We start from the raw sequence: 16,669 nt of genomic DNA on the forward strand, positions 1-16,669 counted from the left end.
TTGTTTCTCTTTTGTGTAGAGGAAGGCTACTGATTTATTTGAGTTAATTTTATACCCAGCCACTTTGCTGAAGTTGTTTATCAGCTTTAGTAGTTGTCTGGTGGAACTTTTGGGATCACTTAAATACACTATCATATCATCTGCAAACAGTGATATTTTGACTTCTTCTTTTCCGATCTGTATCCCCTTGACCTCCTTTTGTTGTCTGATTGCTCTGGCTAGAACTTCAAGAACTATATTGAATAAGTAGGGAGAGAGTGGGCAGCCTTGTCTAGTCCCTGATTTTAGTGGGATTGCTTTGAGTTTCTCTCCATTTAGTTTAATGTTAGCAACTGGTTTGCTGTATATGGCTTTTACTATGTTCAGGTATGGGCCTTGAATTCCTATTCTCTCCAGGACTTTTATCATGAAGGGGTGTTGAATTTTGTCAAATGCTTTCTCAGCGTCTAATGAAATGATCATGTGGTTTTGTTCTTTCAGTTTGTTTATATAATGGATCACGTTGATGGTTTTCCGTATATTAAACCATCCCTGCATGCCTGGGATGAAGCCTACTTGGTCATGGTGGATGATTGTTTTGATGTGCTCTTGGATTCGGTTTGCCAGAATTTTGTTGAGTATTTTTGCATCGATATTCATAAGGGAAATTGGTCTGAAGTTCTCTTTCTTTGTTGTGTCTTTGTGTGGTTTAGGTATAAGAGTAATTGTGGCTTTGTAGAAGGTATTCGGTAGTGATCCATCTGTTTCAATTTTGTGGAATAGTTTGGATAATATTGGTATGAGGTCTTCTATGAAGGTTTGGTAGAATTGTGCACTAAACCCGTCTGGACCTGGGCTCTTTTTGGTTGGGAGACCTTTAATGACTGCTTCTATTTCCTTAGGAGTTATGGGGTTGTTTAACTGGTTTATCTGTTCCTGATTTAACTTCGGTACCTGGTATCTGTCTAGGAAATTATCCATTTCCTGAAGATTTTCAAGTTTTGTTGAATATAGGTTTTTATAGTAAGATCTGATGATTTTTTGAATTTCCTCTGAATCTGTTGTTATGTCTCCCTTTTCATTTCTGATTTTGTTAATTTGGATGCACTCTCTGTGTCCTCTCGTTAGTCTGGCTAAGGGTTTATCTATCTTGTTGATTTTCTCAAAGAACCAACTTTTGGTTCTGTTGATTCTTTCTATGGTCCTTTTTGTTTCTACTTGGTTGATTTCAGCTCTGAGTTTGATTATTTCCTGCCTTCTACTCCTCCTGGGTGTATGTGCTTCTTTTTGTTCTAGAGCTTTTAGGTGTGCTGTCAAACTGCTGACATATGCTCTTTCCTGTTTCTTTCTGCAGGCACCCAGCGCTATGAGTTTTCCTCTTAGCACAGCTTTCATTGTGTCCCATAAGTTTGGGTATGTTGTACCTTCATTTTCATTAAATTCTAAAAAGTTTTTAATTTCTTTCTTTATTTCTTCCTTGACCAGGTTATTATTGAGTAGAGCATTGTTCAATTTCCAAGTGTATGTGGGCATTCTTCCTTGATTGTTATTGAAGACCAGTTTTAGGCCGTGGTGGTCCGATAGCACGCATGGGATTATTTCTATCTTTCTGTACCTGTTGAGGCCCGTTTTTTGACCAATTATATGGTCAATTTTGGAGAAAGTACCATGAGGAGCTGAGAAGAAGGTATATCCTTTTGCTTTAGGATAGAATGTTCTATAAATATCCGTTAAGTCCATTTGGCTCATGACTTCTCTTAGTCTGTCTACATCTCTGTTCAATTTCTGTTTCCATGATCTGTCCATTGATGAGAGTGGGGTGTTGAAATCTCCCACTATTATTGTGTGAGGTGCAATGTGTGTTTTGAGCTTTAGTAAGGTTTCTTTTATGTATGTAGGTGCCCTTGTATTTGGGGCATAGATATTTAGGATTGAGAGTTCATCTTGGTGGATTTTTCCTTTGATGAATATGAAGTGTCCTTCCTTATCTTTTTTGATGACTTTTAATTGAAAATTGATTTTATTTGATATTAGAATGGCTACTCCAGCATGCTTCTTCTGACCATTTGCTTGGACAATTGTTTTCCAGCCTTTCACTCTGAGGTAATGTCTGTCTTTGTCTCTGAGGTGTGTTTCCTGTAGGCAGCAGAATGCAGGGTACTCATTGCGTATCCAGTTTGTTAATCTATGTCTTTTTATTGGGGAGTTGAGGCCATTGATGTTGAGAGATATTAAGGAATAGTGATTATTGCTTCCCGTTATATTCATATTTGGATGTGAGGTTATGTTTGTGTGCTTTCATTCTCTTTGTTTTGTTGCCAAGACGATTAGTTTCTTGCTTCTTCTAGGTTATAGCTTGCCTCCTTATGTTGGGCTTTACCATTTATTATCCTTTGTAGTGCTGGATTTGTAGAAAGATATTGTGTAAATTTGGTTTTGTCATGGAATATCTTGGTTTCTCCATCTATGTTAATTGAGAGTTTTGCAGGATACAGTAACCTGGGCTGGCATTTGTGTTCTCTTAGGGTCTGTATGACATCAGTCCAGGATCTTCTGGCCTTCATAGTTTCTGGCGAGAAGTCTGGTGTGATTCTGATAGGTCTGCCTTTATATGTTACTTGACCTTTTTCCCTTACTGCTTTTAATATTCTTTCTTTATTTTGTGTGTTTGGTGTTTTGACTATTATGTGACGGGAGGTGTTTCTTTTCAGGTCCAATCTATTTGGAGTTCTGTAGGCTTCTTGTATGTCTATGGGTATCTCTTTTTTTAGATTAGGGAAGTTTTCTTCTATGATTTTGTTGAAGATATTTACTGGTCCTTTGAGCTGGGAGTCTTCACTCTCTTCTATATCTATTATCCTTAGGTTTGATCTTCTCATTGAGTCCTGGATTTCCTGTATGTTTTGGACCAGTAGCTTTTTCCGCTTTACATTATCTTTGACAGTTGAGTCAATGATTTCTATGGAATCTTCTGCTCCTGAGATTCTCTCTTCCATCTCTTGTATTCTGTTGGTGAAGCTTGTATCTACAGCTCCTTGTCTCTTCTTTTGGTTTTCTGTATCCAGGGTTGTTTCCATGTGTTCTTTCTTGATTGCTTCTATTTCCATTTTTAATTCCTTCAACTGTTTGATTGTGTTTTCCTGGAATTCTTTCAGGGATTTTTGCGATTCCTCTCTGTAGGCTTCTACTTGTTTATTAATGTTTTCCTGTGTTTCCCTAAGGGAGTTCTTCACATCTTTCTTGAAGTCCTCCAGCATCATGATCAAATATGATTTTGAAACTAGATCTTGCTTTTCTGGTGTGTTTGGATATTCCGTGTTTGCTTTGGTGGGAGAATTGGGCTCCGATGATGCCAAGTAGTCTTGGTTTCTGTTGCTTGGGTTCCTGCGCTTGCCTCTCGCCATCAGATTATCTCTAGTGTTACTTTGTTCTGCTATTTCTGACAGTGGCTAGACTGTCCTATAAGCCTGTGTGTCAGGAGTGCTGTAGACCTGTTTTCCTGTTTTCTTTCAGCCAGTTATGGGAACAGAGTGTTCTGCTTTCGGGCGTGTAGTTTTTCCTCTCTACAGGTCTTCAGCTGTTCCTGTGGGCCTGTGTCTTGAGTTCACCAGGCAGCTTTCTTGCAGCAGAAAAGTTGGTTTTACCTGTGGTCCCGAGGCTCAAGTTCGCTCGTGGGGTGCTGCCCACGGGCTCTCTGCGGCGGCAGCAACCAGGAATACCTGTGCTGCCTCTTCCGGGAGCTTCAGTGCACCAGGGTTCCAGATGGCCTTTGGTGTTTTCCTCTGGCGTCCGAGATGTATGTACAGAGATCAGTCTCTTCTGGTTTCCCAGGCGTGTCTGCCTCTCTGAAGGTTTAGCTCTCCCTCCCACGGGATTTGGGTGCAGAGAACTGTTTATCCGGTCTGTTTCCTTCAGGTTCTGGCGGTGTCTCTGGCAGGGGTCCTGCCGCTCCTGGGCCCTCCCCCACGGGAGCCCAGAGGCCTTATACGGTTTCCTCTTGGGCCAGGGATGTGGGCAGGGGTGAGCAGTGTTGGTGGTCTCTTCCGCTCTGCAGCCTCAGGAGTGCCCACCTGACCAGGCGGTTGGGTCTCTCTCTCACAGGGTCTGGGAGCAGAGAGCTGCTGCGGGCCGGGATCCGAGGGTGTGGGACTTCCAGTAAACACAGAACGTGCCCGGTCCTAGAGGAATTCTGCTTCCATGTGTCCCAAGCTCACCAGGCAGCTTTCTTGCAGCAGAAAAGTTGGTCTTACCTGTGGTCCCGAGGCTCAAGTTCGCTCTTGGGGTGCTGCCCACGGGCTCTCTGCAGCGGCAGCCCTCTTTCTGATTTTTAAATTTAGTCTCTCAGTGCTTAAATTTCTCTTGGAAGACGACTTTCAGTGTGTTATAGAGATTTTGTTGTGATGTTTCTTTTTCCTTTACTTTCAGAAAAAAGTATGTCTTTCTTAATTTCTTCTTGTAGGGAACTATTTAATTTCCACGAGTTTGTATATTTACTAGAGATTTATTTGATGCCAATTTTAATTTTTATGGCATGGTGGTCAGATAGGTAAAAAGGACTGCCTTCAGCAGCTTTTTTGTATATGTGAAGATATTTGTTTTATGTGTAGGATATGCTCTTCTTTTTCTTATTTTTAAATATATTTACTTTATTTATATTTATTTAAATATATTTTAACTATATAAGTTTATTTATTTATTTTATATATTTTTAAATATATAAATATATATTTTTATATATATATATATATATATATATATATATATATATATATATATATATATATATATATACTGTTGCTGTCTTCAGACACACCAGAAGAGGGCATCAGATCCCATTACAGATGGGTGTGAGCCACCATGAGGTTGCTGGGAACTGAACTCAGGACCTCTGGAAGAGCAGTCAGTGCTCTTAACCGCTGAGCCATTTCTCTAGCCCTGATATGCTCTTCTTTTGAAAAGCTTCTGTTCCAAAAGTGCTATCGATTAGAAGATGTAGTTTTTGGTGTTTAGGTGGACTATTCTTTAGATATATATGTTAAGTTCATTTTATGCATGATGTCAGTTGACTCTTGTATTTCTCTATTAATAATGACCTGTGTATTGGAGGATGTAGAATATTGAAATCATCTACTATCAAGGAATTGATGTTATTTAACACAGATGTTAATCTGTGTTCTTAAATACAGTAGATGTTTTATTTATTTACTTACTTATTTCCTAAACAACATTTGTCACCCCAGAGTTTAGTGCATATATGTTTAGGATAGTCATGCTTTCTTATTAACTGCTTCCTTGGTAAGAATGAAGTGTCCCTCTTTATCTCTTCTAATTACTTTTAGTTTGATGTTCAGTCAGATATTAGGTTAGTGATGCCTGCTTGCTTCCTGGCCCTTGAGAGTTGTACTTTTGCCCATCTCTTTGCTTCAATGTGGTGCCTAGTTTTAAAGCTAACATGTATTTCTTGCAAACAATAAACAGATGGATTTTGTTTTCTTCCTCTCTCTCTCTCTCTCTCTCTCTCTCTCTCTCTCATTCTTTCTTTTCTTTCTTTCTTCTTCTTTTTTTTAAGACAGGGTTTCTCTGTATAGTCCTGACTGTCCCGAAACTTACTCATGTAGAATGTAGACCCAGCTGACCTTGAAGTCTTAGAGATCTGCTTGCCTCTGCCTCTTAGGTTCTAGGACTAAGGGTGTACACCACCACTGCCTGGCTTGGATTTTATTTCTTCATACATTCAATCAGCCTGTGTCTTTCAGTTGGGAAATTGAGGCCATTAATATTTAAAGTTATTATTGAAATGTCCATTGATGGCACTCATTTTTCTGTTGTACTTCTCTTTTGCTCTTTGTCTTCTCTGTGGTACTTCTTATTTTAATATTATGGCTTTGCATTTCATTCCACATTGTCTCTGCTCTCCTTATTCATGTCCTCTGCCTGAAATAATGCTTTCTGTATTTTCCTTAGGTTTAGTGTGTTTTATATAACAGTGTAGATTTATATTGTAGAAAGCTTTTCTGGGGGGAATCACTATCCCTGAACTCAAGCAGTATTACAGAGCAATAGTGATAAAAACTGCATGGTATTGGTACAGAGACAGACAGATAGACCAATGGAACAGAATTGAAGACCCAGAAATGAACCCACACCCCTATGGGCACTTGATTTTTGACAAAGGAGCCAAAACCATCCAATGGAAAAAAGATAGCAGTTTCAGCAAATGGTGCTGGTTCAACTGGAGGTCAACATGTAGAAAAATGCAGATCAATCCATGCTTATCACCCTGTACAAAGCTTAAGTCCAAGTGGATCAAGGACCTCCACATCAAACCAGATACACTCAAACTAATAGAAGAAAAACTAGGGCAGCATCTGGAACACATGGGCACTGGAAAAAATTTCCTGAACAAAACACCAATGGCTTATGCTCTAAGATCAAGAATCGACAAATGGGAGCTCATAAAACTGCAAAGCTTCTGTAAGGCAAAGGACACTGTGGTTAGGACAAAACAGCAACCAACAGATTGGGAAAAGATCTTTACCAATCCTACAACAGATAGAGGCCTTATATCCAAAATATACAAAGAACTCAAGAAGTTAGACCCCAGGGAGACAAATAACCCTATTAAAAATGGGGTTCAGAACTAAACAAAGAATTCAGAGCTGAGGAATGCTGAATGGCTGAGAAACACCTAAAGAAATGTTCAACATCTTTAGTCATAAGGGAAATGCAAATCAAAACAACCCTAAGATTTCACCTCACACCAGTGAGAATAGCTAAGATCAAAAACTCAGGTGACAACAAATGCTGGCAAGGATGTGGAGAAAGAGGAACGCTCCTCCATTGTTGGTGGGATTGCAGACTGGTACAACCATTCTGGAATCAGTCTGGAGGTTCCTCAGAAAATTGGACATTGAACTACCTGAGGATCCAGCTATACCTCTCTTAGGCATATACCCAAAAGATGCCCCAACATATAAAAAAGACACGTGCTCCACTATGTTCATAGCAGCCTTATTTATAATAGCCAGAAGCTGGAAAGAACCCAGATGCCCTTCAACAGAGGAATGGATACAGAAAATGTGGTACATCTACACAATGGAATATTACTCAGCTATCAAAAACAATGCCTTTATGAAATCCGTAGGCAAATGGTTGGAAATGGAAAATATCATCCTCAGTGAGGTAATCCAATCACAGAAAAACACACATGGTATGCACTCATTGATAAGTGGCTATTAGCCCAAATGCTTGAATTACCCTAGATGCATAGGACACATGAAACTCAAGATGGATGATCAAAATGTGAATGCTTCACTCCTTCTTTAAAAGGGGAACAAGAATACACTTGGCAGGGAATAGAGAGGCAAAGATTAAAACAGACACAGAAGGAACACCCATTCAGAGCCTGCCCCACATGTGGCCCATATATATACAGCCACCCAATTAGACAAGATGGATGAAGCAAAGAAGTGGAGGCCGACAGGAGCCGAATATAGATCTCTCCTGAGAGACACAGCCAGAATACAGCAAATACAGAGGTGAATGCCAGTAGCAAACCACACTGAGAATAGGACCCCGTTGAAGGAATCAGAGAAAGAACTGGAAGAGCTTGAAGGGGCTCGAGACCCCTTATGAACAACAATGCCAAGCAACCAGAGCTTCCAGGGACTAAGCCACTACCCAAAGACTATACATGGACTGACCCTGGACTCTGACCCCATAGGTAGCAATGATTATCCTAGTAAGAGCACCTTTGGAAGGGGAAGCCCTGTGTCCTGCCAAGACTGAACCCCCAGTGAACGTGATTGTTGGGGGGGAGGGCGACAATGGGAGGAGGATGGGGAGGGGAACACCCATAAAGAAGGGGAAGGGGAGGGGTTAGGGGGATGTTGGCCTGGAAACCGGGAAAGGGAATAACACTCGAAATGTAAATAAGAAATACTTAAGTTAATAAAAAAAGTAATAAAAAAAAAAGGTTTTCTGCCTCCCAATTATGGCAGGCAAGTTTGCTGGTATTTTATTTTAGTTTAGCCATAATAGTCTTTTAGATCTTAGAATGCATTGCTCCAATCTTTTCTGGCTTTCCAATTTCCATTGAGAAATCAGCTGTTCTTCTGGTGGGTTTTCAATATACTTTCTTTGTTATCTATACTTAGTGTCTTAGGGTTTCTATTGCTGTGAAGAGACATCATGACCAAGGCAACTCAACTCTTATAAAAGAAACCATTTAATTGGGAGCTTGGTTATAGTTTCAGAGGTTTAGGCCATTATTATCATGACAGACAACTTGGTGGCAATAAGGTGTGGTGCTGGAGAAGTAGCTAAGATATGTATCCTGATCCATAGGCCAAGACGGAGGGAGGGAGGGAAAGAGGAAGGGAGGGAGGGAGAGAGAGGGAGACAGAGAGAGAGAGAGAGAGAGGGGGGGGAGACAGAGACAGAGACAGAGACAGAGAGACACACAGAGAGAGACAGAGAGAGACAGAGAGAGACAGAGAGAGACCCACCTTGAGTGACATACTCCCTTCAACAAAGCCACACCTCCTTTTTAAGATATTGTACTCCCTGATGACTAAGCCTTCAAATGTCTGAGCCTAAGGTGCCCTACTTACAGAACACACTCCATTTCACTCTTTAGCCCCCAATAGGCTTGTATTTATATTATAATTCAAAAATGAATTCAGTCCAACTTCAAAGGTTCTCATGGTCTGTCACCGTGTCAACACTGTTGAAACATCTCTACTGACACTCACGGCAATCTCTCAACTATAAACCCCTATAACATCTAAACAGAAGAGCTGATTACATACTTCCAACATTCAGTGAGAGAGGACCAGAAACATATTGAGGAAATACTTGATCAGGAAATACTTGAAACACAGCAGGGCCAACTACAAATTCTGCACCCCCACATCTGATGTTAAAACATTCTTCAGATCTCTAACTTCTTTCGGCTTTGTTGACTGCAGCACACTTCTCTCTTGAACAGGTTCCACCCCCACCTGTAAGTTCCTTGTCAGTTATCCCATGAGTCTGGCTTCTTCAACATCTTGGGTTCTCTCCAAAGAAATCCAGGGTCTAATGGAATCCTTCACAGCTTCATACACTGGGCCCTGTGGACCCCCATGTAGAGACACCCCTGGCATATGACTGGCCTCTGTGGCTTTTCTTACTCACAGTGGAGATTCCACAACTCCTTTCTTGTATTCTTGACTCTAGAGCCAGGATCACGTGGGAAGCTGCCAAGTTCTGCTGCTGGCTGGGCTGGAACTTGGCTTCCTCTTTCAAATACATTTGCATCAGTTTTCTATTTTTGTCTTCATTGCTTAGGCTTTTTCTTTAATTTCTCTTCACAATTTGGAAGTGTAGTTGGGTGGGGTCTTGCCCTGAGGTCACTACTCCTTTTACTTCGTTTAACATCAGTATTTTCTTTAAACTTACCATCTTGAGCACTGGACTTGTCTCCATTATTACATTTCCTAGTGTTCCTCTTCTCTTCAAATGGGACATTTTGTATTTTCCTTGCTTTACTTTCTTCTTCATTATAGACATGCACAAGAATGGCCACTAATAACTATGCAACACAGTTAATACCAGGCTGTCTTAAAACCTCCCCTGCCAACACCATTAATCCAAAACTTTCCAAATTAGCCTCAGGCAGACTTTTAAGACAATGGCAAAAAGCAGCCACATTCTTTGCCAAAAAAAAAAAAATATATATAAGAATTGTCTCTAGGCCACTTCTTTTCCTTTGAAACCTCTGAGCCATCATAATCTCTATTAATCTCAGCACCACTGTATTCCGTACTTCTCTTAATGTGGCGCATTGAGCCCTGTTTAAAGCTTTCCTAATCCAGAGTCCTGAAGTCTATATTCTGTCAACAAGAAATATGGTCAGGCCTGTCACAGCAAAACCCTCTCCCTGGTACCAACTTTAGTCTCAGTGTTTTATTGCTGTGAAAAGACACCACGCCAAGGCAGGTCTTATAAAAGCATAAGTGTAGGGAGCTTGGTGGCAGGCAAGCAGGAAGTTGGAGTATCTAAGAGCTATATACTGATCTGTAAGCAGAGAGAGAGAGAGAGAGAGAGAGAGAGAGAGAGAGAGAGAGAGAGAGAGAGAGAGAGAGAGAGAGAGACACTCTTGGGCTTGGCATGAGTTTTTGAAACTTCAAAGCTCACCCTCAATGACACACTTCCTCCAAGAAGGTCAGACCTCCTCATCCTTTTCAAATATTGCCCCTCCCTGATGAAGCATTCAAATCTATGAGCCTATGGGGGGCTCAAACCACCACACTTACTGTTTTAACTATGATATGTTGTAGGTATTTTCTTTACTGGCTTTGTCTATTTGTTGTTTTTTATGCTTCTTATACCTGTATTGGTGTGTCTTTCCTTAGTTTGGGAACATTTTCTTCTATGATCTTGCTGACGTAGGGTTCTTCCCCCCTCATCTATGCCTATAATTCAAAGGCTTACATTTTTTTATGGTGTCCCTAATTTTCTGAGTATTCCTTTCCTGTGTATACGTGTGTTGTGTGTGTTCAAATTTTTCATACTTACTGTAATATTTGGTTTAGATCTATTACTTTAGCTTCTACTTGGTTCGTTCTACTCTAAGGCTTTCTTTTGATTTTTCTAGTTGAATTGTTTGGTTTTTCAATTTCACCTTCATTCCAGTCTGAGTCATCATCACCGTTTCTATCTCATTATTGAGTTCTGTTTCAGTTCTGTCTTTGTCATTTCCATCAGCCTATGTTTGTGCGTTCTTGAGCTTCACTCTGGACTTTATTCTCCTTAAGTTCTTTCTCCTCAAATTCATTGAGCTGTTTCCTTGTGTCTTCCTTAAACTCCTTGGATTATTTGATGCAGTTTGTGCTTCTTCTTTTAAATTCTGTGTTCTGGGGTCCATATACAGGTAATTCTCATCAGCTGTCATTTCTATATGACTGGTATGTTTGGGAGTGAAGGTACAAGCTTGATCTGACCTATTGCCAGTATTTTTGTCATGAGGGTAGACATGTAGACTCCTTTTGTTAGTTCTGACAAAATAGGATGGGGAAGAAGAGAGGTTATGTGGGTGTGTTGGGCCTAGAAATTGAAAATAGTTTAGGTGGGATGAAGTCAGATGGACAGAAGGGACGTGCTTCCTGGTTTAAGCCTGGAGTGTGGGCTTAGTTCTGGCTCAGGGGAAAGGTTGGATATGTTGTAGGAGGGTCCTGTTGGTGGATATGCAAGGCAGATCCTGGTTGAAGCCTAGCACTTGTTTTTAGTACATCAGAGGAGGCCAGCCTAGACCATTCTGCTGCATGTGGGATACAGGCTTGCTCTAGTAGGTTGTAGGGAAGATATAGATGGAAAGGTCAGGGAGACTCATTTGCCTAGGTCCTGGAGAAGGGAGTTGACAGTCTGGCTGGATGTGGTCGTTGGCAGCGTTGCAGAAGTCACCTGTGAGTGGTGGCCGGTATTCCCATTCCTGGTGCAAATCTATATATTGGCTGCTAAGCAGGTGAGCATGGCTAGACTAGTCCTGGGTACCAGATATGGTACTAGGGTAAGAGATAGGTCGGGGAGACTCACTGGGCTAGACTCTGGGGTGGTTACAAGAGGCACACTGTCCTGTGGTTTTAAAGATGTTGTAGATTGGAAATTTTGAGTGAAAGATACGTGGGCATTCTAGCCTATTTTTATGTCTTATAAGCCTAACATTTTAAAAGTATAGAAACAAGCAGAATAAAATCTAACAGGAGGCTGAAGAAGTGATTTACCAGTTAAAAGCACTTGTTGCTCTTCTAGTGGATCTGAGTTCAGTTCCCAGCACAGACACTGGGCTGCTCACAGTCACCTGTAACTCAGCTGTAGAGAGTTCCTGATCCAGCCCCTCTGGCCTGCTTAGATACTTCAGTCATGTGCACAGAGGCACACAGATAAGCGTGTGACACATAACTGAAATAAAATAAAATCGCAAAAAATAAAACACACAAACAGAAACAGTTCTGAGTATCACTGTACGTAGGCTGGCACTGCTCCTGGTCAAGTATGGTGGACACTGTCCCAGAGGCCCTTCCCTGCCTCATTTTGGGCCATTAAATTGATCCAGTTCCTTAATAAGCATCCTGAAAACACTTCAAACTGACATTTATGCCCAAAATATCTGAAAGAACTCAAGGCTGTCTGAGGCACGAGGATGCTAGGCAGGCCACTGTCGGCCTCTCCTCTCCGACACTCTTGGAAACCAAAGTACGGAGCTCAGCGCCTAATATTGACCTATCAGTATGTAGTCACTTAGCATAGACATAATGTGTGGGGGAAAGAAACATAATTTACTTTGCCACGTTGGAATCTGTGTATGTTTAAGCTCCCAAAGGTGTCAGGGCCAACCTCACTGTCAGAATGCAGACCAAATTATTCCTTTTGCTTCCTATTTCCCCCAGTCCTCCCAGACTCCCACAGAGCCGTCGCAGTCTGCTGTACTTGCTTGCTTCTTATTGGCTGTCCCTTGGTTCAGGGAGAAAGATTCTGTCTTCTTTCTGGTTTTAGGAAACAGTTATGGAAGCGACTGACGTCATCTGTCATCAGGTCTGTGTCAGCCCCTCTGTATTTCTGTGCCAGTTGGCGTAATCGTAATACCTTCCGACTGATGCTTGACTGAATGTCTGTGAGCTTTAAGATCTACTTTTCGTGTCAGCTGGTATGGGACGCTCCCCTCTCAAACCCCCAACACCACGGGCAGGCAGCTTTCTGAGCCAGACCCCCTGTGTAGAGGGTCCTAGGAACTGGGCTACCTGCTAACTCTTGGGGTCTTGCCCATGTGCTGACTACTGCTGGTCCCAGTGAGATGAACTGGGAGACGGGAAGCTGAGACAGCTTGACTAAGGACTCACCTGAAGCAACAGCTGCTCCACTTCCTGTGCTACCCTTTGCCAGGCCGTTCTACATCTGCCCCGGGGATGAGTCAGCTCAGGCTCATCCCCGATGAAAGTTCAGGAGCCCTGATTTAAAAGCAGAACTGTGGTAGACCCATTCAGGACGAGTGTTTGCATTTGAAAATACCAGCTGTTGGCAGGGCAGCCTGGGAGGAAGGCTGTATTTTAGCCCTTGGCTCCTATGTGGGTGGTGAAGTCTGTCCAGTTTCCTGTGAAAAAAACAGCTCTGTGTTCCTAGGGTGTTACCACCACAGCAGGCCGACTGGTGACATTTCCACAGGGTCACCTGTGGCACCCTTGGGTGTTCTGGGGACATGAAGGGGCTCACAGCATCCACATGGACCCTTTTGTTTTTTTTTTTTTTATTTCTCTTGAAAAGAAATGACATCTTACCTCCTTTCCTTCCTCCGCCTGCCTTCTCCCAGCAGGTTGCCCGGGTTTGATGGCTCACTCCTGAGGGCACTGCTGGGGAGAGGGGGCTGGGTGGGGGGTCAGCATGGATGCCAGGTTGTGAGGTCTTGCTGGTGCTAATACAACCAGGAGGCACAATACGCTCTTCTCCGAGCTCCGAGATTGGAATTTAAATTAAAGCTCATTTAGCTAGACGCTCCCTTTTGATTTATCGGCAGATGCCTCTTGCTGCTTGAGCCTTGTTAAATTGCTGGCAAACACTTCACTGACCAGCTGTTCCTATTAAGCCGAAAGCGCGCTGCGGAGCGGGGTCAGTCCCCTTGCACTTTGGATGGTTCTTATATGTGGTCCCTGCGGAGCGGGCCACTGGGAGGTTATCATCCCCCGCACCCTGGGAGAGGGCTGGTTAATGGGAATGAGGGATTCTTATGCCTATGGGTGGGAATGGGTAGGCATAGGGTATCACATTGGGACTTCGGATGTTACTCTGTTCTGCCTTCAGGGTTCCTGCCTGTCATTTGAGTCTCTGAGTGAAGGCAAAGACCTGACGCCCAGTCTTTGAGCTGATATTAGGAGGCGTTTGCCCCGTGAGTTCAGGGATTCGACACTTGAACAATGCTCTCCCCAGTTCATCAGCTCTGGCTGTGGTTTTTCTGAGACAGAGTTAGTACCAAGCCCAGACCTAGGTGTACTTCATCATCCCACGGCGTGGCAAGAGTTTGTTTTCATCGGACATCTCAATCACACAAGTGTCCCTGAGGGAGCTTCAGAGCTGTCTACCTGTGCATGCTGTATTGTTATATGAATAGAATTGTGCGCTGGAGACCACTTGGTGCTAGAGCTCTAGATAAGCATTCCTCACATACATCTTCTTCCTCCACTCTTGGCCTCTGGTTGGGCCCAGCAACTGCAAACCTGAGGGCTTCAATCACCACCTGAACTACAGGAAGCTGACTGGCTGCTGTAGTTCTCTTTGCCCTGCGATATGCTTTCCCCATTCCCGACTGCCTTGTTCCTCTCTGTCTCCTGTATTCATCTCCTGAGATTCCCCAAACCGAAGCCCTGTGAGGTCAAAAGTGACCTACTTGTGTGGGGAATGAGCACAGCTCAGAGTGTCCCTAGGAGTTCCTTACAGAGGACATCTACAATTGAGCCCATCACCTGGCCACTGCATTGGGGCCATGGAGGGCTCGTATGTGAGTTCTGGGATGAGAGAGCTGAGTGTTTGGAGTCAGGGATGGCAGTGCTGATTGTACACGGATTGCAGTGGGAAGGACTCGGTTTCGTTCATCAGAAACTAGTCAGCCACGAATGTTCTGGGGTAGCAGCAGAAGTTGGATTAAAACATCTCCCACCCCTGCTCATCCATCCACCCATTCATTTACTCGGCAAATAAGTATTGGTAGTCTGTAACTGATTCTGTGACTCGGGAATATTAGTATCAGAGGCCTTCCGAGTCAGTGGCTAGTTGTAACCAGGCAGGGAAACTATCAGTACAGGAGACTTCCTGATCGAACTAGTGGTGGCATGAAGCTTGGAGGAAGATGGATAGTAGAAAACCTGAAGCCTTAGCTTGGTATTGAGCGTGTAAGACGGGCAAAGACGAGGTGGGAGCGTGGTGGGCACCCTACGCAGAGAAAACAGCATGGCGGGCATAGCTGTGTCGAGCAGTGCATAGCAGTGCGCAGGAATCTGCTGCGTACGTTTTGTCTGGAATCTGGAGTGCATGTGGTCAGCCCCCTTGGGCTGGAGGAGCTGACACAAAAGGGCTCTTTCGTCCTGGGTGCAGTGGCTTGAATTTTATCCAGAGACATTTTGGGATCCACAGCGGGTTTTAATCAAGCATGGATGAGTGTTCAGCAGCGTTCCGTCCTGCACACAGTTGACCTGTTAGTCTTGATTATCTGCGTACCACCTCGACTGTAAGGCTCCTTGGCGGAGTTTGGACAGTTTTGTTCGTTGTGGCATCCCTAGAGTATTTCTGGTATGAAGGTAGGGGTTTCGTGTATATGTACAGGCTTGTGTTCCGTAGACTCAGCCTGAGAGATGCTGGGTGGACCTGAGAAGTAGTGTTGGGAGGTATTCCTAGAGAAACGGAAGAGGCGTGGCAAGAGGAAGGACAGCAGAATGCGAGTCAGCCAGGAAGTAGAAGAAGCTTCTGGAAGTCCAGACTGTTCAGAGAGGGCTCCTGGTGCTCTTTAGTTCCTAGGACAGGTTTCTGCCTCCTCTCCTCCTCTACCCGCACAGCCTGTGAGACCTGCTACACAGTCAGCCAATAGCTTTCGAGCAGGTCTCAGACCACAGGCTCCAAAGACAGCAGTACGCAGACACACCCAGGGTTCTGTCTTCATGGCTTGTCTTCCAACTGGGGAGCACTGCGTTCAAGCGGGTGTCAAGGAAGGTGTATGGTATGCTGGGGGGAAGCTTCCTGTTGGGTGTGTGCTCACCCTGGACTAGACTACGAGGTCATTTTATTTTATTTTTTGGGTGTTTTCTTATTTGTATGAATTTCACTGGCTCTTTACATGTAAGGCAGAAAAGGAATGGAGCAGCCGATACTGACAAATATCTGAGCGGTTTTACCTTCATCTTTCTTTTTGAAATTTAATCAGTTTTTTTCTTTAAGTTTTTATGTATGTACGTAGTGTATGCCGACTATATTCTTTATATGTCCCTACCCTTCCTCCTCTCCTTTCTATTGACCCTTTATCCCCCTTGACAGTTTTAATTCTACATATGTATGTATACACGATTGTATGTATATCTATAAAATCTAAAAACCACAAGTGAGAGGAAACATACACTATTTACCTTTTTGTAATTGACTTGATTTGCTTAAAAATTCATCCATTTTCTGCATAGCTCTGGGTTTTTTGTTATTATTGCTAGAAAATTTTTCATGCGCGAAATACACCCCCCCCCTCTTTCTCTTATTCAGGTCTCTGTTGGCAGGCACTTACTTAGATGGGTTCCATAACTTACCTATTGTAGATAGTGCTTTAGTAAACATTGCTGTACAACTCCCTTGGTGATTATGCTGACTTGAACTTCTTTAGATAAATACCCTGAAGTGGTACAGCTGGGTTGTATGGTATAGGTCTGTTGTCCGCCTTTGTTTTTCGAGAACGCAATGCCATGGATGGACAAGTTTACATCCTCACCTGCAGTACATCAGGCTCCTTTTGTCCACATCCTCACCAGCGTTTGTTATTTGTTTTCTTAACCCTGCCGCTCTGACTGAGGTGAGTTAGAATCTCTGAGAAGTTTGGATTCGCATTTCTCTGATGGCTGGTGTGGTTGGACAGATTTCTTTTATTTTTTTAGATGTCTTCATTAGCCATTCATATTTCATCTTT

At 43.0% G+C, this 16,669-nt stretch overlaps 1 long non-coding RNA gene across 1 annotated transcript in view; it reads left to right on the forward strand.

Annotated features, from left to right (window-relative positions):
* The first annotated feature begins 3,522 nt into the window (after window positions 1–3,522).
* LOC148005733 (uncharacterized) overlaps window positions 3,523–16,669 on the forward strand; it is a 50,299-nt gene continuing 37,152 nt past the window's right edge. The window contains exon 1 of the long non-coding RNA XR_015620784.1: window positions 3,523–3,775. This is a non-coding gene — a long non-coding RNA (uncharacterized LOC148005733). The remainder of the gene's footprint in view (window positions 3,776–16,669) is intronic.

The sequence above is a fragment of the Rattus norvegicus genome, chromosome 5, assembly GCF_021556685.1.
Source record: "Rattus norvegicus strain SHRSP/BbbUtx chromosome 5, alternate assembly SHRSP_T2T, whole genome shotgun sequence".
Classification (NCBI taxonomy): Eukaryota; Metazoa; Chordata; class Mammalia; order Rodentia; family Muridae; genus Rattus; species Rattus norvegicus.